This window comes from Calidris pugnax, unplaced genomic scaffold, assembly GCF_001431845.1.
Source record: "Calidris pugnax isolate Ruff unplaced genomic scaffold, ASM143184v1 scaffold32, whole genome shotgun sequence".
Classification (NCBI taxonomy): domain Eukaryota; kingdom Metazoa; phylum Chordata; class Aves; order Charadriiformes; family Scolopacidae; genus Calidris; species Calidris pugnax.
Genome location: NW_015090783.1, coordinates 1,461,473 through 1,473,815, shown reverse-complemented (window position 1 = coordinate 1,473,815; position 12,343 = coordinate 1,461,473). Strand labels below are relative to the sequence as shown.

The following is a 12,343-nucleotide window of genomic DNA, read 5'->3' as shown; positions in this document are numbered from 1 at the left end:
ACAACCAACTGTATGGGCAGGGGATCACAACAGCCACACCTGTTTGTCCACGCTACACATATCAGGGGAGTGATGCTGCGTTCATGATAGACCTGCTTGGGTGCCGATCTGCCACCATTCTGCACAAAAAAAATGTGTTTCTTTCTTAGCAGGGATTCACAGCATGCTACATCTCAAATAAACCCTGCCAGTTCTTAAGAAATCAAAATTGACTCTAAAATTTTTGAAATGCTACTTGTGGGAATAGCAACAGAACAAAACCCCGAGGGCATGCTTGAGTGTAGCGAGATCATTTAATTCAACTAAAAAAAAAAAAAAATCGCAACTCCAACAGGGTTTTGTATTTTCTGCTGCACAGTTGTGTCACTAGATGGCCTTCCAGACCCAATGCAAACACGACTGGATTCCCCATCTCTTTCAAGGGAGACCCTGCTTTGTGTAGAGGGCAAACAAAAAGCAAGAGAGGGATATTTAGGTGATAGGGAGGAGGAGGGGCTCATACCCAATGAAGTGTCATGTAATTCAATTAATATTAATAAAAAAACCAGCCAAATTCACACCTATTTAAAGCTAAGCATTTTACTGAGGAAAAAGTTGATGCGAGCATGATGTAGAATAAACAAGCTGCCAATAAGATGCTTTATGAACCACAATCTTATACACCTTATCTGGAACACAGTAAAAACTGTCAGCTCCATGTCGACTTGCAGTAAAATTTCTAATGGAAAATACAACTATTTTAGCTAACAAGCAAGGTCTCAGCCTACTGGTACTTCCTTGTAGCCACAATTGCAGAGAAGAGTAACAGCACACGCCATCTGCTGTATACTCATATTATTAGTTTATATGGTAATATAAACTAGACAAGAATGGGGACCTGTTCTTCCTAAATGTTTTTAGAACTACGTTTTTGAAATACACTTAAGAATTTTCTTCTTGATAATACAGAACCCAGCTTTACAAAGACTTAAAGTTAACAACAAGAACAAGTAGCCCCATTTATGTCAAAAGAAATATTCATTAACTTACTTAAGAATGTGCATAATAAGACAGAACTTTAAATATTTATTTTTGAACTTTACCAGTGATGTTAATTATTTGTGTTTTCAGCAATGAATTCCCACTGAACTACACAGCATGTACATATACAGCGAGAGACAACGCCCTGAAGAGTTTACAATAGGAAAGACAGACCCTAAAGAATGGGACTTACCATGTAAGTAGAGTGAATTTCTGATAAAGTTCAGGTGTTACACAAGGGCAACAATTGTTTACTGTGTGCAGAGACCCTTACTGAAGAATAATCTCTGCCCCACAGAATTTACAGTGCGAACACACAGGGCAAACAGGCAAGGGGAAACTGTAATGTAGGAGAGCTGAACTGTACCTTGTACACACAAACGAGTTATGGGTGACAATATCATTGTAAGAGGAGAAGCCCATGACAAAGCTAGGTATGTTCTCAAGGTAATTTGATTTGTTCACAGAACAATTGTACAAAATTTTTTTTCAGTTGTGTTTTTGCTCGCAGTGCAAGCACTCCTTTGACCGTCACTCAACCCTGGAAATATTCTTTTTTTCATATTCAAAGCTCCCAGTGTCTTTGACTTTCAGCTGCTTCTCAGTATCCTTTTTTTTTTTTTTTTAAGTGTTTCTTGCTGTTTCTCTTGCACATGCAGAGCTCTACCATCTGGTCCTCATGGCCTGATATTTTACACACACGCCCCCACCCCGAAAAATCCCTTGGGCCACATGATTCACCATCTATTCAGACCTTGCCATGTGCCTGTTTTTTGTGTAGTAGCCCCTACTGATGTAAATCCCTTGTTTCATAAGGGCTCTCAATTGCCTTTTTCACTGAAGGCAAGGTGGCTGTGACACCTGCCAGTTTCTAAGGCATTTAACCCGACCTAAAACATTATTACACTGTTGTTTGGCTGAGTAGGAACCATTTTTTTTTTCCCAGTGGGAAGTGCTGCCAGAAAGGTATTAACTTTCCAGACTATTAAGTAATGTGGAAAAATTATATTTCAATAAGAAAATTTCCTTTCTGCCTTTTCATGCCTTAGGAATATAGTTCCTGTTTCCCTTGGCTCAAGTAGCCTATGTACTAAATCAGTGCAAAAATCTTTCAATAAACTCTACATAAAATCTGTCCAAATGCTACCATAGAGTTCAGAGGGGTATGAAAGAAAACAGGACAACGGTTTGCAACAGGAGGTGTTAGCCAAATTGGGCACATAACTCGGCAAAATCAGGCAGCAAATATTCAGGCACTTTGATGTAGTTTGGACAGATTTTGTTCATAAACCGCACACTGACTACTACCTAGAGAGCAGCTATTTATAGGGAACACATAGTGCTTCTTGAGTTATTTTCTCTGGTATGCTTTAAATTGGGGGTGCCAACTATGTGGGCCAAGTATGGACTACCTGATGTATGTGTGGCCAACGTGCTGTATTTTGAATCTCACTTTCCATTAGAAAAAGAGTTTTGGGCTTTGCAGTTGTGGGAGAAAAAAATAACTCCACTCTACAAATTTGAAGAGTATGTAAATGAACGTGGAAACGTCTCAGCCTGATAGAGTAGGTGCTTAGGGGCAGTTTCAAGTTTCTGTTCCTCACTGAAGTGTGAATTCTCAAGCCAAGTTCTGCTGTAAAAAAATGGGTAACACAAGGTTAAGATCATCCTATGCTTTTCTGGAACATCAAACACAATGACTGATCTCTGAAAAGCATGAAATGAACAGGCAAGTGTCTGCCAACACCACCATAACTCTGCCCCCGTGGATCTGGGTGATATGTGTGTCTCCCAGATGTGCTGGCACAGCTTCACTGAGCGATGGGGAGGAATTTGTCAACACAGGCTGGCGGAGCTATGACAGGGATGCTGAATCTCATCCTCTGCCTCTGTGCTGAGAAGCGAATCTGGAGATTCACTGGAGAGAGAGAGGGATTCAAAATGCCTTGTTTCAGGCGAGATCTGCAGGTTGTGTTTGCTTTGGTAGCTGTGGCTGGTTTTACCATGGGAACAGCCAGAAGCCAGGAGTTCAGGAGTGATGCGCAGCCTTGCTCATGGCACAAGGCTCTGCTACAGATCTGCATGAAATTAATCAGCATCAGATGCTTTTCTGCGTCCAGATCTGCAGCAAAGACTAATCCCATCAGGAAGTAATTTGGGGAAACGTAGGGAAAGAGGCTGTAAATAGCTTTCCTTCCAACACAATGTGTTTTTATCCACTATCCAACTCTTCTCTTTAGTATACGCCCCTAAAATCCCTCTGGCTTACGCCTTCCCATGTTTTCATTACCCAATACTCCACTTGAGCCAGGAAGCACGGAGATGTTTTTTTTTTTTGTCAAAATCAGAGCGCTCTCTGCAGTATCTGCTTTCTTCATATTACTTTTCCCTTCTTTTCCTATTCCAAAAGTAGGCAATTATTGATAGATTTTCTTTTAAAATACTTGCTGGTTTAGAGACAAGGGAGGCCGAGACCAATAGGAGTGTTAATTAGGATGACCACAGCACGAAAGGAGGAGTTGCATTCAGCTTCTTTACGCAGCAGGGATAAGTATGGAGTAGGTGAGTCCACTGTGGATGGCCAGATCTGGGTTACGGTCTCCAGAAGTTGGTTGGTAGCTTCCACTAATCCTGAAATGTGTGGAGTTGTACTTTTTGTGAGGCTCTTGAGAAACTCAGGTTTAAATAATCCCAGGTTTGGCTTGCTAAATATGCTTTCCACTATGTGAGCTACAATGCAACCTGAACAAGCATGTGTGTTTCAGAGCCATTAGAAGAGTCAGGCTTTGATCAACACTTCATTGCTGCATTGGCTGTGCAACAGCCATCGCTCTTGCATCCGGCCCAGGCAGGAAGCTCTGAAACCTTTTGGACAAGAATTCGGGAAACTGGGAATATTCATAGGAGAAAAGGGATGCCAAAGTAGGCTATAAGAGAAAGGACTGTGGATGAAATAGGGGCAGGCTTTGCTGAGTAACGTGTGGCACTGACATTAAAGGGCAATTAATGTGTGAAGTTTGCGTCCTCCCCTCTGGTATTTGTGCAAACTTCCAACAGGAAGGCAGCAACTATGGACTGAAGAGACAATAAAATCCTCTTTTTATATCCCTACGGGAGACACCGTAATTTCTGCCTGATTTTTGTTGAGTGCTAGATGTATAGGGAGAGCTAAGCAGGAAGCACTTGCTCTGTCGTCATCTGGCTGGGATGGAGCTCATGCATAGGGATGGAGGTCTGGCAGGAACCGGAGAGGTCTGTGGCTTCTTGGCATCCCTAGGCAAAGGACAGGCCCAGACTGAGTTTATCTCAGACCCGAGAGTAACCATTAACCCAGCTAGAGCAAACCCTGCAAAGAAACAGCAATGCTCAGAGCAGGCTAATTAATAACTTGAGGGGCTGGAAATAAACTCAGTTTATTTGTCATGTTTGCTTTAGAGCTGTGATTTTTGGCCTGTGCCGTGCTTGTGGGAGCTGGATGGGTTGATGGTGCAGGGTGGCCTGGACAAAGGTCCTCGCTGCGAGCCACCGAGCGGGTTGGGAAGGTGTTTTGAGCAATCGTGGTAGTCACTTGGTCTGCTGTGCACAGGCACGTAGAGGGCAGCAACCAGCCAGCGTTGCTCCAGCCCATGGGTCATGGCCAAACTCGGACTGGCGCGCTGCCCTGCGTGAGCTCGACACCGCTGCCCTTGATGGCATGTTTCCTGTGCATTTCTCCCTTCCTACACACATTTCACCCTTCCTGACTCTCGTGGTAACAACAGCCACACTGTCAAGTTCCCAGTTGCTTACTGGGATTAACACAGTAGCTCTGATTTCTTAAGGCGGGGAGATTTCCTGGTTAAAACCACTCTAATTAAACGTACATTTCTCATAATGCCAAAAATGCCCCTGCGTGAAAGGCAGCTGAAACTACTTGTAAAATGTCAGTGGCCCCGAGACCTTTAACGGTTTTTAGAAGTCTAACAATAGCATAGACAGTGCCTGTTCAAAGATACAGGGCTCCAGACAAATGGAAGAAAGAAGCAAATATAGCATCCCCCCGAATCAGATGTTTTAGACAAAAGTCTTCCAAGTATGAAACACATCTGCCTGTTTATTTCTCAAGTTTTTTATTGGTTTGAAACACACACACACAGAGCCCACAGCAAATCCTTTCCACTACAGATCAGGGTGGGCACCTCTGTTTCCCTTTTTGGAGTTAGTTTTGGACCTGGAGAAGTGTTCTCAATCCACAGACCTCCAACAAGCAAGCCAGGGCTAGCCAAAGAGGAGGGCAACAGCTGCTCAAGCTTTAATTTCTCTCCCCACCCTCCTGTGCAAATGTGCCCCTCAATCCTCTGTCTGGAGGAGCTGTAGAGAGGAACGTGTAGCTCCCCCGCTTCCCTGCCAGCTCTACGGGCATTTCCTGTTACACAGCCAATTGCACGTTGGGCACTGGGACCATAAAGTATTTTTTCATGTGGGCGATTGAGTGGTGGTGGAACTAGAATCTCTTTTGGTCTCATTCCCCACCTTCTTATACACCACAGCAGGCGTTTGTGATGATTTACTGCCACAGGAACCACTTCCTGCACGCTGCGAGCAGCAAGAATTCCTGGACTGCTGGCAGGAATCGTGTGGGGAAAAGGAAAGACAACGTGCAGGGGAAGGTGTTAGGAAGCAAAGAGAACCCTGTTCTCCATCAGCAGCTCCTGGAAAAGAGAGGGGGAGAAAAACAGTGATGGTTTTGCCAATTTAGTGGAAAACAATTTCAGTTGGGAATTAGCAACGCCCTGCACTCTTGAAGGTTAAAACAATTAAAGCATCTGGAAAAGGTATTTTAATTTAAGACTTACCTTGAAAAAAAACCAACACAACCCCAAAAAAAGCTACAGCTAATAAGAAAATAAATTAGAAACTAGGCTAAGAACAGAGCCTGCAGGAATCAAGTCTAAACAAAAGGCAGGGGCTATCCAGCGAGAAAACCACAAATGGCAGGGGATGAAATGTAAAACCAACAGTTCACTGCAAAACATGAAAGATGCTGTTGTATTCCACACCTCTTCTTCCCGGGTGTAGCTGTCCCCACAAGGTGAAGGGCAGTAATGAATCAAGCTCCTTTCCTCTCTTCCTGTATTTTCTATTCAATTATTCGCAGGCTGTGCAAGTTCTGCTTTATTTCCCCTCTCCATATGCCGCACTCTCCTCCTGGGTTTTTTTTTTATTCCGAACTGTGCATTTGGCCTCTCTCCCATTTCTTTCTCCTCGGTGCGTGCCCCCTGCTCTGCTAAGATCTGCTGTCTTTGTAACCTCCGCTGTGCACATATGCTGGCTCTCCCTCTCCCCTCCCCGCCACCCCCTGCTTCTGGGCCATCAAGTGTCCCTTCGCTTCGCTCCAGCATTTTTGCCAGGGGGCCCATCAGCCAGGCAGAAAAGGAACAATTTTGCTATGGCCACAGCTCCCATTTTCATGCTGCCGGCTCCTCTCCACCGATCAAGGGGAACCCATGTTGCTCCCCTAGTACAGCTGATTGGTAGCGAAGGCAAAGACGGCTCTGCAGCTGCTTAGCAACTGGGAGCTGCTGTTATGCAGCAGCGTAGAAAGGCAACGGATGGCACAGCATTCGCTAATTCTGCGTGTTCTGGCCCACTCGTCTGAAAACCATGGCTTAGTGGAGCAGCTGGGGCACTCCCAACTGTCCTGTCAAAAAATAAATCAAGACGGGGATCCTTAACAGCAGATTTGAGAGTTATCGCGACAACATCAAAGGCAAAACCGTCCTGGTCTTGTGTCGTACATTGTTTGCATCACACCAGTTAAACTGCTCCACTGTGTAAGCTAAAGTCATTCCATTTGATCTTTGTCATCACTTTTCCGGCTGCAACGTTTTACACTCCATCACTTATAATGAGAATGTTCCTTGTATGTGCTGCATTTGTTAAAAAGGCTCACAGGCCGTCAGCTACCGTCACTTCTAGACTGTTTAATGATAGCTGTCGAGATACAGAAGTATTTTAATGCATAAATATCCTTTTAGATTACTTATCTATGTCTTCATTTCCTTTTGATGCAAGCTCTGTGAGTGCCTGAATCCTTTAAATGGTACATTCTTTTCATTCTTTTTTTGTTGTTGTTGTAAAACTAGTGTTTAGGCCATATAGTACTGAACTGAACCGTTTAGTAATTTGTTGGCTTTAGAATGTTGATTAGAATTGCCAACATTCTTGATTTATTTAATGATTTTTAAAAGCTTGACAGTATTCTAAAAAATAACCGGTCGTACATTCTGACGGGATCATAGCGTTTCAATAGCAGCTGCATTTCAATAGGCAAGAAGCAACACAAAACATTCTGCAAGTCAGGTGTTGAAACGGCTCCTTTATTCCTTTATAGTTCAAGAATGATTAGATCTCTGAAAGCACTCACTACCTACCTTACAGAGGCAGCTTTGTCATAATACTAGCAGAAATAAAATGAACAGATGCAGTTTAAAAAGAAACCAAAAAAAAAACCCAGCCCTGGCAAATATCCAACATGTCCGATTTAAAAAAAAACCAAAAAAAAAAAAAAAACAGCCCTGGCAAATATCCAAACACGTCCATCAAAAGTTGTATGGATCTTAAAACAAAATAAATGTTTTTTTATTCCACTACTGGGTATCACCGTACATCTCTCTGCACCCAGGCAGCCAAACAACACAGCAGAGTAGTGATTCCCTGTCATTGTTCAACGCTCGCATCCCATGCATCCTCACAGCATGCTGGGACACAGGTGAAATCTGTCAGAAGGTTGCTTATTTCGGCTGAGAAATTCCCTAGACAGATCATCTGCTGTTCTTAGGAAGAAATGAAAAATTTAATGGCAAAAAACCTGAAGAGGCAAATACCCGATCCGTATTCCTACTCAAACAGTCCTTCGATATTCTTAGCCTGGCTTGCTAAATATAAAACAGCCTAATGTATCTGTGTTGCTTTATGTCATTTTTCCTCTCCTTTCTCCGATCTCAATCAAATTTGGCAGTGGGGAAGAAGTCCCAAACGTATCTAGGTCTTGAACAAACAGCTGAGCAGATGCACCACCTTGGTCTCGGGGACAGGCAGAAATATCCAAACACGTCCATCAAAAGTTGTATGGATCTTAAAACAAAATAAATGTTTGTTCCACTACTGGGTATCACCGTACATCTCTCTGCACCCAGGCAGCCAAACAACACAGCAGAGTAGTGATTCCCTGTCATTGTTCAACGCTCGCATCCCATGCATCCTCACAGCATGCTGGGACACAGGTGAAATCTGTCAGAAGGTTGCTTATTTCGGCTGAGAAATTCCCTAGACAGATCATCTGCTGTTCTTAGGAAGAAATGAAAAATTTAATGGCAAAAAACCTGAAGAGGCAAATACCCGATCCGTATTCCTACTCAAACAGTCCTTCGATATTCTTAGCCTGGCTTGCTAAATATAAAACAGCCTAATGTATCTGTGTTGCTTTATGTCATTTTTCCTCTCCTTTCTCCGATCTCAATCAAATTTGGCAGTGGGGAAGAAGTCCCAAACGTATCTAGGTCTTGAACAAACAGCTGAGCAGATGCACCACCTTGGTCTCGGGGACAGGCAGGAAGAACTCAGCCCTTGCCTATGCCAGTTACCCCTTGCTCAGCTAGACAGGGCAAGCAAGACTGGCAAAGAGCTGGAAGATTTATCAGGGGCATTTGTGGACACAAATCCATGGGAGATCAAGCTTCATGAGTTTGGCTGCTGAGAAATAAACTGTTTCAAGCAATTACAAGGTTCGGTGGTAAACGGTAATAGCCCTAGTAAGAGATTTCTGCAAGAGGGCTGATGTGCCGTACTCCAACCCCCGTGAAGGACTCATGTGATTACAAGTAGGAGAATCTAAGAGCAAGAAGGCACAATCAAATGGATTAGAATCCATCTAACAGGAAGGTCTCCAAATGTAGTTGTAACCACTGTGTCCTGGACGTGTCATCTTTTACAATCAAATGGATTAGAATCCATCTAACAGAAAGGTCTCAAAATGTAGTTGTAACCAGTGTCCTGGACGTGTCATCTTTCTTTTGTGGATCCTGCAACTACCTCTTTTGGGCCCTACATTATTTAATGGCTGTGTTATAGACACCAGGGCAGGCAAATGCTGCAACGTGCCTCCTGGCTCCCTTCCAGCTCCTAAACTGGGCTTTCTTCCATGAAACTGGGGTGTGGCAAGAGGATGGAGTCCATCCAGACCTCCTCCCGACACAATATTGACACGGCTGAAGTGTACACACACCCGGAACCAGGAAACTCCTACAGTGGAGACAGAAGCAGTTGTTTATCTGGAAGAAAATATAAAATCATTACCAATCAAGTCTGTAGATGACACCCAACAGTAGCAGGAGGGGGTGCTATAAAAATAAAAAGGCCTTTGCAAGCAACAGTACTGTCTAAGGACTTGTCCTTCTCAAGAGGGCCAAGTGTACAGCCATACATGCAGAGTGAAGGACGGGGATGCCATCCCAAGAAGGAGCAGATCTTGGGAGCCGTGCTGGGCTGGTGTAATCCCTGGATGGCTAAGAGAGGTGTCGCTGCCAGGAGGGCTGCTGACACGGGTACGATCACCGCTGATCGTTCTGTCCCCTTCTGCCCAGGTCTAAATGGGGAAAAACTGGAGTGTTCACAGGGAACCGCAACAGGAGCGATTACAAGATTAGTAAAGATGGACCCGAGGGGGAGCTCTGCAAGTCTGCAACCGGAGCCTTAAACGCTGTTGTTCAGCCTCTACACAGCTACACGGGGACGGAAATCTGGCAATGGGGCATTCCTCCGTCAAGCAGAGACACACACACATCCAGAAACTTGAAAGCAGAAACTAGACAAGTTTAAAAAGGTATTTTGATTTCTAGTCTGTCAGCTTTCGATGGAAAGAATTCACTAGCTCTTCTTTTACTCTTTCTCACAGCCCATTTTAAAATTAAAATCTGATGTTTTCCCAAGATGCAGGTATGCTGTAGTTAAATTCTTTCAAATGAGAAAAAGCAACGAATTCACAAAAATCTTATGACCCACATAATGCAGGAAGTCCAAGCAGATGAACCTAGGTCTCTTTTGTCCTTTATAATCTATCAATCTAGTTCATTTGCACAAGCAGTGGATTGTGACATGAAAACCTTCCGTATAAAGGATTCTGTGTACAAGCCAGTCTAAAACAAAATGTTGTAAACAGTCACGATCATTGTTTGGCAGAACAGCTGCATATTTTTTATTTAACTTTGCCTCTCAATCTAATTTGCTCTTGTTGCAACACTTTGCCAAAGAAATTAAATCACTTCTTATTGATAACAGACAGTGAAATAATTAGCATAAGAGTTTTCCACTCAACAATGCAGGGGAGGGACGCTGTGGGCAAGAACAAACCCCTTTGCTTCAAGAATGTGCGTAGAGTCACCACAAGCTGTTCAGAGAGAAAAAAAAAAATATCTTTTTTTTTTTTTTTCCTTTCCCCTGAAAGATCTCTTTCTTTCTCTAAAGAGTCTCACGCAGTAAAGCAGGGTCAATCTAACTCAAGTATGAAAGTCTGGTTTGACCTTTCTGGGACTTAAGCACACTGTACCAGAACATTTAGCTTTTCAGATACGAGGTTCAACCATGAAACCACCCACTCTGGGAGTGCAACCGGTCTCAACTGCCTCGGTGACTTTTAAACTACATTGAACATTACAGTCATTTAGAAACTCTAAAAAAAAAAAAAAAAAAAGGGAAAGAAATTTTCAGCTCAGACTTACAAAAACACTTTCCAGAAGTGCTGAGGACCCACACAATTCACTGGGCCGGCACGGCGGGCTCGCTGTACAACGCCTGCTGCCCCAGCAATTTCTGGCCCTGGTCTGCACGTACGCGGCGCCAGGCACACGCTTTAGGACCTCTCCCAGCTGGAGCAGCCCATGGATTCTACCATCGGGAACGGCCGTCCTGAACAATGATTAATTGCAGACAAAGATCGTCGTCCTGGAAAAATGCGCAGAGAGGTGCAAGTACGGACAAAGCTGTCTAAGCTCCCACAGTATTATGGTCTGGCTGAATCGCTTCAAAGCCTGTGCTAGGCAGAGCCAGTTTGCTCCAGGGTTAAACAGATGCAACGTTAAGGTTTAAATGCAGATATTACTAATACCCAAATATCTATTTAAACATAAATTTTAAAGCCCAGGAAAGTTAGCAGCCAATGGTGTCTAAATCTGCTCTTTTTTAAAATCGCTTTACGTGCTGACTTAACTCATTATGATGCAAGCTGCAGAAACGTTTTCATTACAGTTCCAAAAACCCCTGCAAAACCAAGAACAGATCCATACCGTACTTTGATCTACACGTCGCCTCTTTCGGCCATTTCCAGGAAGCTAAAATGCTTTTCACCTCTATTGAGAAACAGCAGAGGAGCGCTTTAATGGTGGTTAGCCTAGAACAACGTCACCGTTTCTTCCAAGTTTACTAGCAGGTTATTATTTAAAGCAACTGTGGAGCAGGGTGGCTGTTGCTGTGCTGGCACGGGTAAGGGCCAGGCGTTTCGGGATGGTCTGGCCGGAGAGGACGCGTCTCGCAGGGACGGAGCGGAGGGTCTGGCTCCAAGAGCTTCACCCCGAGAGGGGGGCACAGAGCCCAGAGGTAGCATTTTAAAGCCAGCCTGGCAGTGCGGAGACATGGTTGTTGGTTGGTTTTTTTTTTTTTTCTCCCTCCTCCATGGAAACGTGTTATGTTTTGTGCGGACGGTTTGTCGCTTGTTCTCGACAGAGCCTGACCCGGTGAGGACCGAGGAAGGAAGGAAGGGGGGGTGGGGAAAGGAACAAGAAACGAAGAGATGGAGCCTAAGCCCTCACATCGTTGCGAAAGGCGCAGGCTGCGTTGCCTCCTTCGCGGCAGAACCCTGCTCCCTCGCAGGAAAACAGCCCTGAGCCTCGGCACATACCACAGCACAGGTTTTACAGACCCACGGAGCGGCTGGTCCTGAGCCGCAGGAACGGGCGGGCAGGGCGCACCCTGCCCGGCACATACCGCTCCCGCAAGGCAGCCTCTGCCAAGCAGCCACTTACCTTCTCCCTCCCACAGGGTCCGCAGGACGGTCCTGCTCTAGCCTTACCAGGGAGGCCACCTCTCTACAAGTGTTTTGCCTTTTCCTCCCTGTCCTGCCCTCTGAAGTGGTTGCTCAAGCCAGGCATTCCCTAGCCCACCTAACCTGGGTCTGCACTGGAGCACAAGGTGTAACTCCCCGCAGAGCACAAAGGCTTGTGAAGCTCCGAAACAACCCCCACGCCTCCACCCAAAGCGAGCTGAGCTGCAGGAAAATCTGCTCGGGAAG

The 12,343-nt window shown here is 44.7% G+C and overlaps 1 long non-coding RNA gene across 2 annotated transcripts; it reads right to left on the bottom strand.

Annotated features, from left to right (window-relative positions):
• Positions 1–5,112: 5,112 nt before the first annotated feature.
• On the bottom strand, positions 5,113–11,786 carry LOC106900813. 2 transcript variants are annotated; one of them, XR_001414206.1, is made up of 2 exons: positions 10,779–11,786; positions 5,113–5,711 (listed from the first exon to the last, which is right to left on the bottom strand). It is a non-coding gene; the product is annotated as an uncharacterized LOC106900813 (long non-coding RNA). The 2 variants fall into 2 exon arrangements; XR_001414205.1 differs by lacking the exon at positions 5,113–5,711 and adding an exon at positions 10,229–10,447.
• Between the last annotated feature and the right edge of the window lie 557 nt (positions 11,787–12,343).